The following is a 16,468-nucleotide window of genomic DNA, read 5'->3' as shown; positions in this document are numbered from 1 at the left end:
GAGAGATGTTGAAGTGAGCCACAGAAACTCTCCACTATCAGAAAAACACATATACAGACACTTTGGTGGATTAGATGTGCTTGTGTCAAATCTGTACTGAGTCATATGCAGAATCAGTTAAAAGCAATTTAGAGCTTTTAACTGAAAATCATTTAGTGAAACATGACAGCTGTATTCTGCTTATATGTAGTTATATATATATATATACACACACACACACTGTATATATAATATATAATATGTTACATGATATAGGAAAAGATCGATTTGGTTAGGCTTCGACAACAAAACTACTTAGTTAGGTTTAGGAATGATCGATTTGGTTAGGCTTAGACAACAAAACTACTTAGTTAGGTTTAGGAAAAGATTGCGGTTTAGGTAAAAATAACACCGTAAATGGCGTAACTTAAGTACATAAGTTATGTGACAAAAACTACTTAGTTCAGTTCGGGAAACTTCATGGTTTTGGATTAAAATAACTCCAGAAGTGCCGTAACTTTACGGAAGTTACGCGACAAATAAATCAACTTTGACTTCTGGTTTCACACGGGTCGCGAACACCAGTTCGCCAAAGGTCAAGTGTTTTCTGACCGTCCCATCCACCCCAACCTCCTCCCTATTCAGCTCTCTATACTTCCTGTTTCACAATTACTTGGATTACCTAATAATGGTTTTTGTGCTGACTATCACAAAAAAAAGGGAAATTCATGTCTATGTACACGAATCAATACATTCAATTTCGTGACTGGGCCGGTTCATCAGCTAGTTGCTAACATTGTCTGGCATCTGGTGCCGGGTCGGTAGTTTAGTTTCACTGAAAACAAGCTGCCTGCTGCTGCTGGAAATGATGTTGATGAGAGCGCGTTGTGGGTCAGAAAACCAAAACAAATGAGCTTAGAGACACTGAAATACTCTGAGAACTGAGGAGATACCTTTCACATCCACTTTTAATGCAAAAAAATATTGATGAGAGCAGCTTTAAGCCATAAACATAACACTGTACAGATCATAAACAGTTGCCCATTACTACGTTATACCTTTTTCTTTCCCTTGAGTGATTTAGTCATCAAGTAAAGTGCTATGCAAGCTGCTCAGCCTCAGTCCTGTAATATGTTGAGCTAGTTTCCGGCCCTGTGCCAAACCCCACCCAGAAATGCCCCCCGTCGTGATGAGTCCAGGGTTAATTGGTTATGATGGTACTAAAAAAAGGACCGGCAGCAGCTCCAGACAGCGGTAAAACATCTGACGTCCGCCCTCACCTGTTTCTTTCAAAGAGATAACCACTAATGTGACAGCCTCGCTTGTTAAGTTGGTGCGTCAGCAGAAGATCTCTGACACTCTGCTTGTTGGATACACATCTCTGCTTCAGTCCTGTCCTTTCAATGACATCACTCGCCTGCTCGCTCATTGGACAGAGCGCCCTGTCAGTCTGACACACTGACCAACGGCGGCCTGCGTGGCGCCTGGTGGTTCAGCAGTGGGGAGTGTGGCAGATGCAGGGCTGTAGCCATGGCGACAGTGGATGCTGAGCACTGCCACGACTTTGTGTAGGCAGAGTCTGAATGGGGATGACATCACTCAGGGAGACAGGAGAAAAACAACATCTTCAGTTCCTGTGTCTGTTTTTCTGCCCATGACGGTAACACAAAATGTTATTTGAAGACAAAGACGTTTGTTTCTTGGACATAAATACCTGGAAATTAAATTTGATTCCCTGTAAAAAACAGTTTATGTCTTTATGATGTAATAAAAAGAGTTAACCAATGATAGTTTATGAAATCCAGTGCTGATATGTTTTGAGTGTACTGTAGCCAACAAAAAACAATATTTATGCCCTATTTGTTGCCCCAAATCACACAAGGGTTCAGTGTCTTTGCCAGAATTATATTCCTGGAAAAGCTTTGGTTGTGTAAATGTAGAATTATACACCATGAATATAAAAATGCTTGGGTAAAACTCGATATTATACATAAAAAAAAAAAAAATATAGGAAAAAATATTTTAAAATGTCATTAAAAAAAATATTTAAAATATTAAAAAAAATCCTAAATACACCAAATAATATTTAAAAAAATAAAGCATTAAAATGATTTTAAAAAATCAATAGATTGAATATGCTTTAATTGTGTAAATGTAGAATTATGCACCATGAAATATAAAAATACTAGAGTAAAACTCAATTTAAAACATAAAAAAAAATCAAAATATGGCAAAAAATATTAAAAAATATAGTTAAAAAAAATATTTAAAATATTTAAAAAATCCCAAATATAATTTTTAAATGTTTGAAATAATTTAAAGCATAAAAAAATCAAAATTGAATTGGGTGAATATGCTTTAATTGTGTAAATGTAGAATTAATATACAATGAAATGCAAAAATGTCAGTAAGAAAACTATGCTTTAAATATATACAATCACAAATGTACTTAAAAAAAAAAAAAAAAATATACCAAACAATATTTAAAAATCTTACACAAAATTCAAAAAATATTTTAGAAAACTTTAGAAAAAAAATGCAATTTTTCTTCTTTTTTTTTACGACAAACTATAAATATTTTGAAGCATTATTTATTGCTATATTTCAGAAAATAATAAAATATGACATACTATTGCTTAACATATAGATTAATCAATAACACTTGAAAAGAAAATACCACTTCAGTGCAGCTTTACTGACTGACTGGTGCATATATAATATATATCCAAAACTTGATAAAAGGCCAATATCAGCCAAGTTACACCAGTATGTAGCTTCTGGTTGTCACTTGTGTTGCTGTTTTCCTCAGCATGTGCACTTTTGCCATCTCCCAGGTGACAACATGGGGACAAACACTGTACCTCCATTAATGTTTTGGATGCTGCATACCTCTTCCTCACTGAACCTCCTCTCCTCCTCCTCCTCCTCCTCCCTCTCTGGCTCTGACTCACCGCTCCGGGGATGAGGGCCCGGCCCCTCCTTCAGATGACATCACAGGGCTTGAAATAGCAGCAGCATTAAAGCTTCCAGTCATGGGAGCCTGCTGCGAGGCCTGCAACCCAGGGCAACCACTTCCAGCTGAAGGGGGGAGCGAGCGAGGAAGGGATGGACGGACGGACGGACGGGCAGGCGGGGGTGAAAAAAACAAAGTGACAGAGGAGATAATGAAGTGGCGGGCGCAACAAGTCAAAGGGGGTCACTGGTTTGACCTCTTCTGAGAGCTAATATCACACGCTGATGGGGTGCAAAATGTGAGAGCTGCAATTATGTTTTTTCACTGGTGGATCTGCTGTTTCTCTCATGTTTCCTTATTGTATAATCAAAGCATAAAATATACTAGATGACTCATATAGTAGATGCACATGCTGTACAGTAAGTGGTGGAAGAACGTAAAACACTGTTACAGGTAAAAGTCCTGCATTAGAAATCCTACTACTTAAGTAAAAGTATTAACAAAAGTAAAGTATCAAACGTTCTTTGTCTCAAAAGTACAATTTCTTCCAAAATCAGTTAAAGTTCATATGATGATAAAGTTCAACACATTCTCACTCCCAACTCATCAAATACCACCGCTCGGCAACAGAGACCGACTCACGGGGTAAACCCTCTTGTGTTACATTTGAACGAACCAGGGACGGCGTGTCAATGTAAGATAAATGTTAAATGCATAGTGTCATTTCATAATAAACTTCCTTTTTCACAGAAGTTAGGTTTAGGCAACACTACCACTTAGTTAGGGTTAGGAAACGGTTGTGGTTGACGTTAACTTCACTGACTAGCGACTCATTTGACTCACAGGACCGACGAGACCAACGAGTCACGTGACTAAAGATGTACGTGAAAAAATAAGTCAGTGTTACTTTTAGTTACGTTTTATTTTTTATTCTTTTTACACACTGTTTTATTAAGTCTTATGTTCAACATTTTATTTTGGCATATGTTTTTAGGTTTTTATTCTGTATTGTTTTAATCTTGATATTTGCACTATTTTAACTTGGCCTTCTAGTCCACAGAGATAACAGATTGAGCTAGCAGACCATTAAAACCTACTGGTAAAAAGCCAATCTGTTATCTCTGTGCACTAGAAGGCCGTACAAAACCCATGTGCCCTAAAAATTCAGTTAAAATGACACAAAAGTGCTGTGTACCACGCCCTCATGTTGAACCTGAGCTTAAGAATGACCAGTCTGGTAAAATGATCAACATTGAAGTTAATGGAACAACTATCAAGGCCCTACTTGATTCTGGGAGTGATCAAACACTTGTGCACAGGAAGTTTGTACCACCCAACATTATCAACACCAGAGACACCAACCCAATCTGTTGTGTGCCTGGAGATGAGAAGGGCTATTCAACAGCTGACATGTACTTAAAAATAGAGGGGCAAACTAACCTCTTGAACATTGGGGTTGCTGCCATGTAAAGCACTTTGCAACTATGTTTGGAAATGTGCTATACAAATAAAGTTTATTTATTTAGTTTCACACAGGACACGAACAACTGTCTCCTGGTTGAAAAGTTTGTTTTTACTCATCTTGTTGTATAATTTATATTATTTGTACATTATTTTTATACTGTGAAATATATATATATATATATATATATATATATATTGAATTTTTAAAATAATATTAATTCATAATAATTCATAATTTTTTGTAATGAAAAATCTGAACATGTACTTTATGTAACTACTGTATTGAACTTCCTAAATAAAATATTGAAGGAAAAAAAATATTTCACCGCTAGATGCTGCCAAATTCTACACACTGCACCTTTAAAGTATATATATTGTGCAGAATAATATATACTGTATTACAATATTGGCTTCCAAAATGTCATGGAGTAGAAGTTTAAAGTAGCATGACATGGAAATACTCAAGTAAAGCACAAGTAACGTAAAATTGTTCTCGAGTAAATGTACTTCGTTATAGTTACTATGCTTAGAATAATCCTTGCAGGATTTTTACTTGTACGTGAGTATTTGTATAGTATGGCAGTGGTACTTCTACTTTAGTAAATGATCTGAATACTTCTTCCACCACTGCTCCTGTTTTAAATCATCTGTCAATAGAGAACAGCCAAACTAGACTTTATGTATAGATCCTTTAAATGAGGCCAGTTGGTGAGTATAGGTTCATCCTCCCTCAGTTTCCCTCTCACTCGTCTGGTTTCTCTCACACCCAAACACTCACTGTTTATCCTTATCTGTCTCCTTCCTGTCTCACACACAAGACCTGTCTGTGTTGATGGAGTGCGAACAAAAGAGGAAAGACAACCACTGGACGCCTGAACCATGACACCACCCTCCTCTCCCAGTGAGAAACAGAGAGACCCCCCCCTGTGAAAGAGCTTGAGCTGTGTGGTCGAGCGTCGTAGAGAAGTAGGTCAGGAGACATGAGGACTGTGAGCGTGAGAATAACACGCGCCGACATAAACAGCCAACACCACTACTTCCTGTCTATCTCCAGCCATCACAACAACACCAACAACTATTCCCACCCCCAACCTCTCTCTCTCTCTCTGTGCATACAGGATATGGTCCTTACAAAGTAGAGGTTAGATGTGATTCACACTGGGGGCCTGCCGCTCTGAAATATGTATGCACTAAAAGTACCACGAGGTGCTCAGGATAAAAGCATCCACCGCTCTGTCCTCTCTAACCTGCATGAGGAATATTTTGTTAAAAACACAATATCAATTCTACAGAACGGCGCCTGCACACTGAATACTTATTTAGTAAAATTACAACATTTAGGATCAATACATAAATATATACATAATCTAAACTACTTACACTTAAAGGGTGAGTCCATCTGCGGTTGTTTACGGGGTGTTCAAATGGAAACGCCCACTCAGGCGTTAGCAAAACGCAGTGATGGAGGTTACGGAGGTAAGCTAATCAATAAGTTTATAGCATGAGTCAGTTGAATTTGGAAATAACTGAAAGGGTTAGTTTGGATTTTTTAAAGTGGGGTTGTAAATACTCTTGTGTTCTGCGACGTAAAATTACTGTTTTTGTGAATGGAGTCTGGTGGCTTTGAAGAGAGCGATATAACGATTTCAGTTCACCGTCAGAAAGGGCTGTCTGACGGTGACGTTACGTGGTTGTGGACGAGAGCTGCAGAAAAACGTATTTTAGCTACCTAAAAAAATCAATATCAGTTTAAAAGGTACTATATGTAACAATTTACATGTATTAGTTGCTTTGTATTGCCATTGTGTGAACAGATTGTAATGTAACTTAAAAACTGAGATCTTCCAAGACTTTCTTGGTTGCAGCTTGTAGTCTGATTTCTATTAAAAGGATATTGTTTAGTTTTCACATATTGAAGTTATTTTTGGGATATTTTTCAGACAATTTTCACATATTTTTTGAAATTGTTTTACTATTTTTTTCCACATATTTTACTAATAATTTCCCGACATTTTTCACAATATTCCGAATGTTTTTTTCATGCTTTTAGGCTCTTTACAAATATATGTTTTTTAGTTTAGTTTTCACATATTTACAGCCACTGGTGTTATTAATAACAGGGATTCTCTGAAAGTTACATATAGTACCTTTAAGTGTACGCTATATTTAGAATATGTTCACCGCTTCACCTCGCCATCAAACAGCCCTTTACGACGGGGAACTGAAGCCTCTATCTATTCTCTCTTCAAAGCCACCAGACTACATTCACAAAAACAGTAATTTTTACCTCTCAGAACACAGGAGTTGCTGGTCTACCGCTGCATCGATCGGTTAGTTAGTTTGTGTTTTTTTGTGACTTTCAGATCCGAACTAAAGTGGCGTCAACACAGCAGTACCTTCCTTAGCTTCAGTGCCCATCTAAGTTACTGTACGTAACATTAATACACCAACTATTCTGATGTACATATACTGTATATGTAGAAGCTACAGAATGATGTAAAATCCTTCAAAAAAATCTGCCCTTTAACATACAAAGGTTGAAATTTAAGCCCAAATTTAGCGCAAGTTTGGAGCATTATTTAGCCTCCTTCACGACAATGGATTCCTTAGTTGTTTAGTTTCATATGATGCCGGTATCTTCACTCTAGCTTTAAAACTGAGCCCTAAAACTGAACCTAAAAATCACAAGTTGCGTTAAAGAAATAAGTGGCATTAAAACAAATTTGATCACGTTAACTTTGACAGCCCTAATTAAATTGTGGGAAAAGCTGTTGTTTGCAACTATAGACCATGTAAAATTCAAACAAATATGCACGTAGCTTGTTATAAACTTGAGGACAAAACAAACCAGCCAGTGATTTTCTACTGGTATATTTATATTCATTAAAGAAGTAAATTAAAGTATTATGTAAATATGGTTTCACAGGGAGTTTTCCTGATAAGTATTCAGCATGCAAAACAGAAAAAAAACTATTCTATGAACCAATTATGCATTCAAGAACATTGACTGATAAGAAAATAAAATATGCTGTTGCTTTATTAAATTCATGTGAAAATGTTGCAGCTTTAAGAACAAGGCGGGGAGTGTGAGATAAATTAGAGGCTGACAGGCTGCTTTCTGCTTGAAGACAAGCCAGGCACCTCAAGGACATCAAAACACGAGGCTGTGTGGGCATCAGAATCACAAGTAAGGAGACGGGTGGAAGGCACTGTGCAGAGGGGAATTATCTAAGTATGTACTGCCATAGCAACTCCAGTCCATACAACAAGTGTACAGTCTGTACTTTATCAAATGATTCATGTCTAATTAACTGTGCAGCAGCAGCAGGTCGCATAATGGTTCAGCTATAATGACTTCATTCTATTGATGATCACAGAGCTTCATAATGCATTTACAGTTATAGATGCTTCATCGTATTATACATCACATTTAGGTTCAGGAACATATTGTGTCACTTAGTGTTATCTGGTAATGCAGATAGTTGAACATGAACTTGATGTGGAGTTCAGCCTTCAACTGTTAATTCCCAACCGAGGGAGGCAGGAAGAGAGACTCTAGACATGAGGTCATTAATCTGCAGTCGAGACACGTTTGTTTAAGGACACCTGCCGAGGGTGAAATATGTATAAGTATCCTTATGTGAACTTCATTCAGTACCTCTCTGCTGCCAGCCAGCTGGGACGTCAGCATTTGCAAATGTGAATTTTATGTATCGCAATAAAACTCCAAAAGGACACACTCGCTCTCTGTGAAATCATATCATCATCAGATTTAAAGTGCCACTACAGATAGTAGGTCATAAAAAAGTGATAATATGGTATGACATAATAAAGTCATAGTATAGTATGTTGAAAAATATTTTAAAAAAGTAATATAATAGTATATCAAAAAATATTATAAAAAAAGTCATAGTATAATATGTCAAAAAATATTATAAAAAGTCATAGCATAGTATATAAAAAAATATTATAAAAAGGTCATAGTATAGTATATAGAAAAATATTATAAACAAGTCATAGTATAGTATGTCGAAAAATATTATGAAAAAGTTAGTATAGTATGTTGAAAATATAAAAAAGTCATAGTATAATATGTCAAAAAATATTATAAAAAAAGTTATAGTATGGTATGCCATAAGAAAGTCATTGTATAGTATGTCATAAAAAGAAATTCATTGTATAGTATGTCGAAAAGTGTTATAAAAAAGTTATAGTATAGTATATCGAAAATATTATAAATAAATCATAGTATAGTATGTTGAAAAATATTATAAAAAATAAGTCATAGTATAGTATGTTATAGAATTCAGTATAGTATGCTAATTAATTAATAACTAAGTTAAGTACAAGTACCTCAAAATTGTACTTAAGTACAGCACTTGGACACATTCCACCATAACACCATAAAGCAGAGCAGTCAGCAGGTGACTGATGGTATCATTTATTTTTCTCTGTAGCATCGTTATCTTGTAAAAGAATAATGACTAAATAAACCTTGATCGCTTTGACATATCCATGCTTTGTTTAAAGTGACGCCATATTGTATGCTGTTGTTCTCTTTATATTTATCTTCTTTCTTTACTCTTGTTCAGCTTTGTTCACCTTGTTTTAGCTGCATTTCTATTTCTGTATGTACAATAAGAGTAAAATAACCAAATTCCTGGAAGCCTCTATGTGTAGGCCTACCACGGCCAGTCAAGCTGGTTCTGATCCAACAAGACAAACATTTACATCATAGAATAGTCTGGCACAGCGGCCACATATTCACACAGCATCATTAATCATGCATTTGGATAAAGAACCTGCATTAATGTTAAAAATAATACACTTTAACACAGCAGCCTGGCACAGCGGCCACATATTCACACTCACAGCTGGCAACAACATCAGCATAAAATCCAATTGTACACCAAAACTATACCCAATAAACAATAACATTAAAAACTGTAAATGATCTTACTGTTGATGATTGCAGCAGGAGACGACAGGACTTGATGTTGAACACTGAAAGGAGCGTCTTTGAAAGGAGAGTTCAGTCTGATCTGATGCCCTGATGCCAGTTGAGAAGAGTCTTCCACCAGCAGGCCTACAGCTTGTCATGTGAAGGGTAACGAGGGGCCACATAATGTCATCATTAGTTGGCACTCCTGCTCCTCAGGTTTCTGTTCATACCTGCACAGGTGTTTCGGTTTAATGAGTGACCGTGTTATCTGGTGACTTCCAGCCAAATGTGCTCGTAGTGGCTTGACTTTTATTGGCGTAGGTAATAAACCCAGAGGAGTAGGCTCTTTATTTAAAACTGATAAAGTTGAATTCAAGTCTTTCTGTTCCTGTTTTCAACAGCTGAGCAATCAGCACACCTGAGTGAGAGAGGAGGGGCTCCCAAAACATCTGACCAATCACATCACAGCCTGAACTAGAAGTACAAAAACAATGTCTGAGGTCGAAAAGTCAAAAAATAATGTCCTTTCCTAAAACCTTTTCCTTGACCTTGATGGAAAACGTATATACATATAAAGCTATATATTTCTTACTGTTAAATTATTTATCATTATGGCTGTCAATCGATTACAATATTTAATCCATGATTGATTGTCCATAGTTAATCGCATTTAATTTCAAATTAATCACACATTTTCTATTTGTTCAAAATGTACCCTAATTGACTTATTGAGTTATTAAAACTAAAACTTTAACTAAAAGTTGTGGTAAGTTTTGACTTAAATTAACTGTCCAAAAAGAGAGATTGGTCACAAATTAGCTGACAGTTCTGAGTCAAAACATTATCTGTATTTATAATAGGACTGTCAATTGATTGAAATATTTAATCTTGCTTAATCGCAAATTAATCAAATTGTTTTTTATCTGTTCAAAATGTACCTAAAAGGGAGATTTGTCAAGTATTTAATACTCTTATCAACATGGGAGTGGGCAAATATGCTGCTTTATGCAAATGTATGTATATATTTATTATTTTAAATCAATTAACAACACAAAACAATGACACATATTGTCCAGAAACCCTCACAGGTACTGCATTTAGCATAAAACAATATGCTCAAATCATAACATGGCAAACTGCAGCCCAACAGGCAACAACAGCTGTCAGTGTGTCAGTGTGCTGACTTCACTATGACTTGCCCCAAACTACATGTGATTATCATAAAGTGGGCATGTCTGTAAAGGGGAGACTCGTGGGTACCCAGAGAACCCATTTTCATTCACACATCTGGAGGTCAGAGGTCAAGGGACCGCTTTCAAAATAAGATTCCTCTGAACATGAAATATAAGGTAGAATAGATAAATATTTATAGTTCAGTTTCCTGTGCAAAGCAGTCCCTCAATAAAAAACATTTCAGTCCCTCTTGACTTAAGAATCCCCTGTCCTTTTTTCTTCTGTGTTTTATCTACTTATTTATTTAGCTCTCAAATTTAACTTTATATTATTCATGAATCTCCCTCTGGTCTTGTTTCTGTGAGTTTTTTAGTTGCATGTTTTTATCTTTAGCGTAGGTTGTGTGTGAGCTGATGTCATGTATATACATAACGTATGTATGTGTAGATGTATGTTTATTCATCTGCATCCATTATAGTGATGTTGAGTGACTTAATGTGCTTTTTGTGATCCGTCATATTTTTGTTAAATCGTACTGACCAGTCTTTTATTTAAAGTGTTTGATTGATTACCTTTCAATCAATCAATCGATCAAACTTTATTTATAAAGCACCTTTCAAACAAGTCAAATGCAATTCAAAGTGCTGGAACGACGATTGACAAAAATATAAAAATGGATTTAGAGAACAATGAACACCAAAACAACCAATATAAAAGTTCATTGAATAAGAAAGCAATAAAAGATGTGTATTTTAGATAATAAAAGATAAATAAAAAACAAGGAAATAAAAATAACAATACAAATAAATAAAACAATTATGAAACTACACAAAATAAGCAGATTGTATTAAAATATATATTTTTTTAATAAAATAAAATAGAATAAAAGAGATAATAATAATTGATTCACTGCTGTATTGCTCAAATTTGATAAAAAAAAAAGAAAGAATGACGACTTCACTCGTTCCACAACTTAATGCCATTGAAAATTTATTGTGATATCTGATAGTTTACATTAGAGTGAAAACAGACATGTGACATGGCTTTACTAAGACATAATGCAAAGCAATGTAGTCAAATAAAAAGCATATAATATTTTTGTTTTTAAATTTAGGAAAATAATAATAATAATAATAATAATAATAATAAAACAGGCACGACATATAGCCATTATAAATACAACATGCTTTAGACCTTAAACTGTAGTTTAACAGTCCTAAGAAAAGAACTTGTACAGTCTTTTCCCCCTGTATACCCATCTTAACTTTGATCCTTTCAGGTACGTCTTTTTAGAAAGTAACAGAGCTCAAAAAGTAGGTAGCCAGTGTCACAATAAAACAAAAAATAACAATAAAAAGTAAACAGTTTTTCAGCAGCAAATATCTACATGTTTTTTCATCATCCAGGCTGCTTTGTTGAGTTCAGAGAATCAAAACATTCTACAGAAAGACGATGTCATACGCGACAGGATTTCTCCTCTTTAATTTTGGTTTAGCAGTTTGAATCTCCAGGAGACACTCGACCCCTGGCGTCCTTTCCTGCCCGCTGACACATGACACTGATGCATTCGATAGAGCCTGGTTCTTATTTGGTACACACCGGCGGTGACACTGGCAACTGCTTTTTGTTGGTTCGACTTAGACTGACTGATCGAAGGGAGAGTATAGAGGCTCTGCAGGCGGCCACTGCTGGCGCCATCTCGGAGGTCCTTTGGGAGGAGCTGGCTGTGTAACAGTTAACAAGTCGGTCCATTCAGTAACAATTTAAGAAGATGTGAATGGTCTGGTAAGGTTTTTTTGATTTCCAAACGTAGCTACCAGAGCCATTCTCTTTGCTCCATGAGTTTGGAAAAAGTTAAAACTAAACAAACTGGCTGGTTTTTGACATAAAAGCTGCATCCCAATACAGGAGCTGCAACCTTTGAAATGATGCAGCCCCTTCGGAGGAAGTGAAGGCCAGCGTAGCCTCACGGACATCAAACCAAAGGGTGCATTCAGGCACTCTTTGTAAAGTCATTTAAAGGGACTGTATGTAAGTTTTTACATGCATAAACGTTTTTTATTGACAATGTGTGAACAAGTTGTAAACTATCCTAAAAGATTAGACCTTTTGCGACTTTCTGGGTTTACGAAATACAACGTACTCTGACCCACATCTATGGTGCTTATAGAGACTGATGACGCCTATTTAATGGCCTGATAACAGTCGAATCTGGTGGCAAAAACAAGACTTTCAGCTGCTGTTGAGTTGCTCTTTAAACAACGGGTATGCAGTGGATCGTGGGATACAGAGTGCTGCTATTTGAAGGAGTGTTTAACATAGAACAGGCCTTGTTTTAACCTGTTCAGAGTCTTGAAATGCAAACGTCAAAGAATGCAGCCCCTGAACTGGGATGTAGCGACTAAGCTCAGGTAGCGCAACACGATCAAAAAATAAATCAAATAGATCCGGGAAGTTACAGTTAAGTCAAAACCAGCACAAAAATAAATAAGTTCTCAAGAAATACAATCAGAAACTCACAGCCAAGCGTTGCCAAAAGCTAAGGACCTCCGATATGGCCGCCAGCAGGGTGCGTTTAATGACCTGAAAGCCCTCTATACAGGAGAGACTGACTGTGGTGGCGAAAGGGTCTCGGTAAAGGCTCTCCCCTGCGACATGGTGGGAGATTCCAGCTCGCCCCTCAATGTCTACATGGCTCAGCAGAGACCTAAACATCGGCCCTCTAACGGGCTCTCACCACACAAGCTAAATAAACAAGCTAACAGAAAAAAAACAGGGATAAATCACTTCCAAACAAACTAACCTGGCTCTCGACCTCACAGATCACCGGGAGAGAAACCAAACAGCTGCGAAAAAAAACGACAGGACAAATAAAAAACACTTCCAAACCAAAATAAAAAGGAGGAAAAAAACAAAAAGAGAAATAAACTGTTTTGAGGAAAAGAAACATTCACTTTTCGTGTGCAGGCATGCATGTGGGCTAATACACATGCATGCACACACACACACACACACACACACACACACACATTCAGACACACACACAGCCAGAGGTACAGTGAACAAAAGTGCTTCAAGTTGGGGAAGTAAAAGAACTAACCCAGTAGAAATACGTATAAAACCTTAAATATGTTACTTTATGTACAAAAAACTGTAACACGGGCCAATATCTCAGCTGTTTATGTCTTTATATTTTCAAGTAGGTATCTCACTGCTAACTATTAAGGGTTTGCATTGTCATTGTTTTTTAGGATAAAAGGTCGAGTGATCTGACTGACCTTGCCGGCAAAGTAATCAATCACTGCTGATTTTTAAATCTCTCCCATCCCATCCCGCCCTGCCCCACCTCCATCTCCATCTCCACCTCCACCTCCACCCGCTGCCAATCCATCCTCCTCCTCTACGCTTTATTCTGAGAAATAATATACTGAATATCCATCTGTTTTTGCACCTCTAAATCTTAAAAATATAAGCATGTATGTATACCAAGTCTCTGTTGTCGAAACAAAAAAGAAAAGAAAAGAAAAACAGGGAAGATCTCAATGAGGATTTTGGTGAAGAACGTTATTTTTGAGGGCCACTTTGAACCAGAAGGTGGGGGGGGAAGACACATCGGTTCACACAAAGGTTTTCGGAGTTATGCACTGCACAACAGAAAAATAAGAGGGGAGGCTGTTCATGTTTTGAAGAGGCACAAGATTCATACGGCTTAGAGGCAAATCACAAAGAGACAATTCATACGCTCTGAGAGAGAGAGAGAGAGAGAGAGAGAGAGAGAGAGAGATAGAGAGATAGAGAGAGAGAGAGATAAAGAGAGAGAGAGAGAGAGAGAGACGGATAAGCATTATAAAGTGCAAAAGACCTACAAGAGCGGGGAAGGAGATTTCTACGATAGCAGCAAAGAATCATCGGAAACTGCACTTTTCTCAAGCAAAACACAGGAAAAGCAGAATTTGTTGATATTATTTAAAGTAGGGCTGTCAAAGTTAACGCGATCATAACGCAAATTTAGTTATTAAGTTTTAACGGCACTAATTTCTTTAACGCATTAACGCAACTTGCGATTTTTAGGTTGTAGCTGGCTCAGTTTTAAAGCTAGAAGATAATGGTATCATTTGAAACTAGAAAACGTGAAGAATCCATTGGTAACAACCATGTCATACTAGAGTCAAGACCTGCTCCCTTTGTAGATATGAAGGGCTCATTCTAAGCTAACGAAAACACAACGATTCTCAGGTTATTATACACTAATGGTAATGTTCTAATTATGACAAATTTGAGACTAAAAATGAAATAAAATGATCAAAACTGGAGATACAAATGGGTGAAAATATGAATATTTCCAATTCTATCTCAATTATTCCTCCATATATGAGATATTAGGTTTGTCATACATGAGATTTTACCAATTTTTGGGTACTTTCTTGCATGTTGCAAGTCAACGAGATAACACGTTAAGGCAAATTCCTTTTAACGGCACTAATTTCTTTAACACATTAATGCAACTTTCGAATATTCGAATATTCACATTTTCAAAGGGGTCCGTTGACCTCTGACCTCCAGATATGTGAATGTAAATGGGTTCTATGGGTACCCACGAGTCTCCCCTTTACAGACATGCCCACTTAATGATAATCACATGCAGTTTGGGGCAAGTCATAGTCAAGTCAGCACACTGACACACTGACAGCTGTTGTCTGTTGGGCTGCATGTTATGAATTGAGCAAATACTTTATGCTAAATGCAGTACCTGTGAGGGTTTCTGGACAATATTTGTCATTGATTTGTGTTGTTAATTGATTTGCAGTAATAAATATATACATACATTTGCATAAAGCAAGCATATTTGTCCACTCCCATGTTGATATGAGTATTAAATACTTGACAAATCTCCCTTTAAGGTTCATTTTGAACAGATAAAAAATGTGCGATTAATCGCGATTAACTATTTTAATTGATTGACAGCCCTAATTTAACTAAAATCAAATGATCTAGAAGCATCTAACTACAGTCTTAACGGAGACGACGACAAAAAACCCTCGAACTGTCCAGGTCAAACTTTCTTTCCGTCTCCAACAATCATCTGTGAGAAGGCCATTAAAGAAAAATAAAGAGCGAACAAACGTTTTGCCTCTAAACTGAGATGAACCAAAGGCCTCTGCAACGTGCAAACGAAGTAGCATCGTTCAAGTATGTCACTGTGTAATGCGTGACCACACACACACACTATGCATATATACACAGTCATATGCATATATACATATGTGCATGACAGCAAATATATATTTAGAATCCAATGTTCCAATATCTACGTACTACGAACATTTTCATAGTATTTATGGATATGTAATCATAGTATGTGTGTTTATATATATTTATATATTCATATGTAGTTGTGTCTCTTATTATTTCATTACTAGACGATGGAATAATACAGTCTGCCCTGATGCTTTATGACATGTGGCCACTGATGTCACGTTCCCCAGTCTAGAAACTATTTCTGCTCCTTTTCAGGTCTTTTTTTCAACTCGCTTGCAAAATGGGACCAGCCACTATCGCACTTATTTATATATCTATATATTTATATATATATATATCCATTTATGTCCAACAAATAGGAGGTGCTGCTTTCAATGCTTTTTGGGTGCTGAGAAGTACCAGAAGGGGGGAAATAAAGAAAATTCACAAGAAAGAAAAAAAAATAAAATCCCACACGACTGCAATCCCATCCGTTCACCACTTTTTTAAAAAAGCAAGATGCTGCTACATATTTGTAACTACAATAAACTCCCTTTCCCCCTCCGCTCCTCACCCGTCCCTGATTGCTCATTTGGACGTTAGCAAAGAAAAGCATGCTCAGCTATAGGCAGAGATACAACAACAAAAAAAAAAGACAAAACATGACAGACTTGACAGGGAAATAAAATGCTAACCAGTAACATCCATCTGCCATCAAA

General features: G+C 36.6%; 1 long non-coding RNA gene across 1 annotated transcript; it reads right to left on the bottom strand.

Moving 5' to 3' along the window:
- Positions 1-2,868: 2,868 nt before the first annotated feature.
- Positions 2,869-9,536, bottom strand: LOC119493174. The gene is made up of 2 exons (XR_005207921.1): positions 9,357-9,536; positions 2,869-3,057 (listed from the first exon to the last, which is right to left on the bottom strand). It is a non-coding gene; the product is annotated as an uncharacterized LOC119493174 (long non-coding RNA).
- Between the last annotated feature and the right edge of the window lie 6,932 nt (positions 9,537-16,468).

This window comes from Sebastes umbrosus, chromosome 8 (assembly GCF_015220745.1).
Source record: "Sebastes umbrosus isolate fSebUmb1 chromosome 8, fSebUmb1.pri, whole genome shotgun sequence".
In the NCBI taxonomy this organism is placed as follows: Eukaryota; Metazoa; Chordata; class Actinopteri; order Perciformes; family Sebastidae; genus Sebastes; species Sebastes umbrosus.
This window is presented reverse-complemented; position numbering and strand designations above follow the sequence as displayed.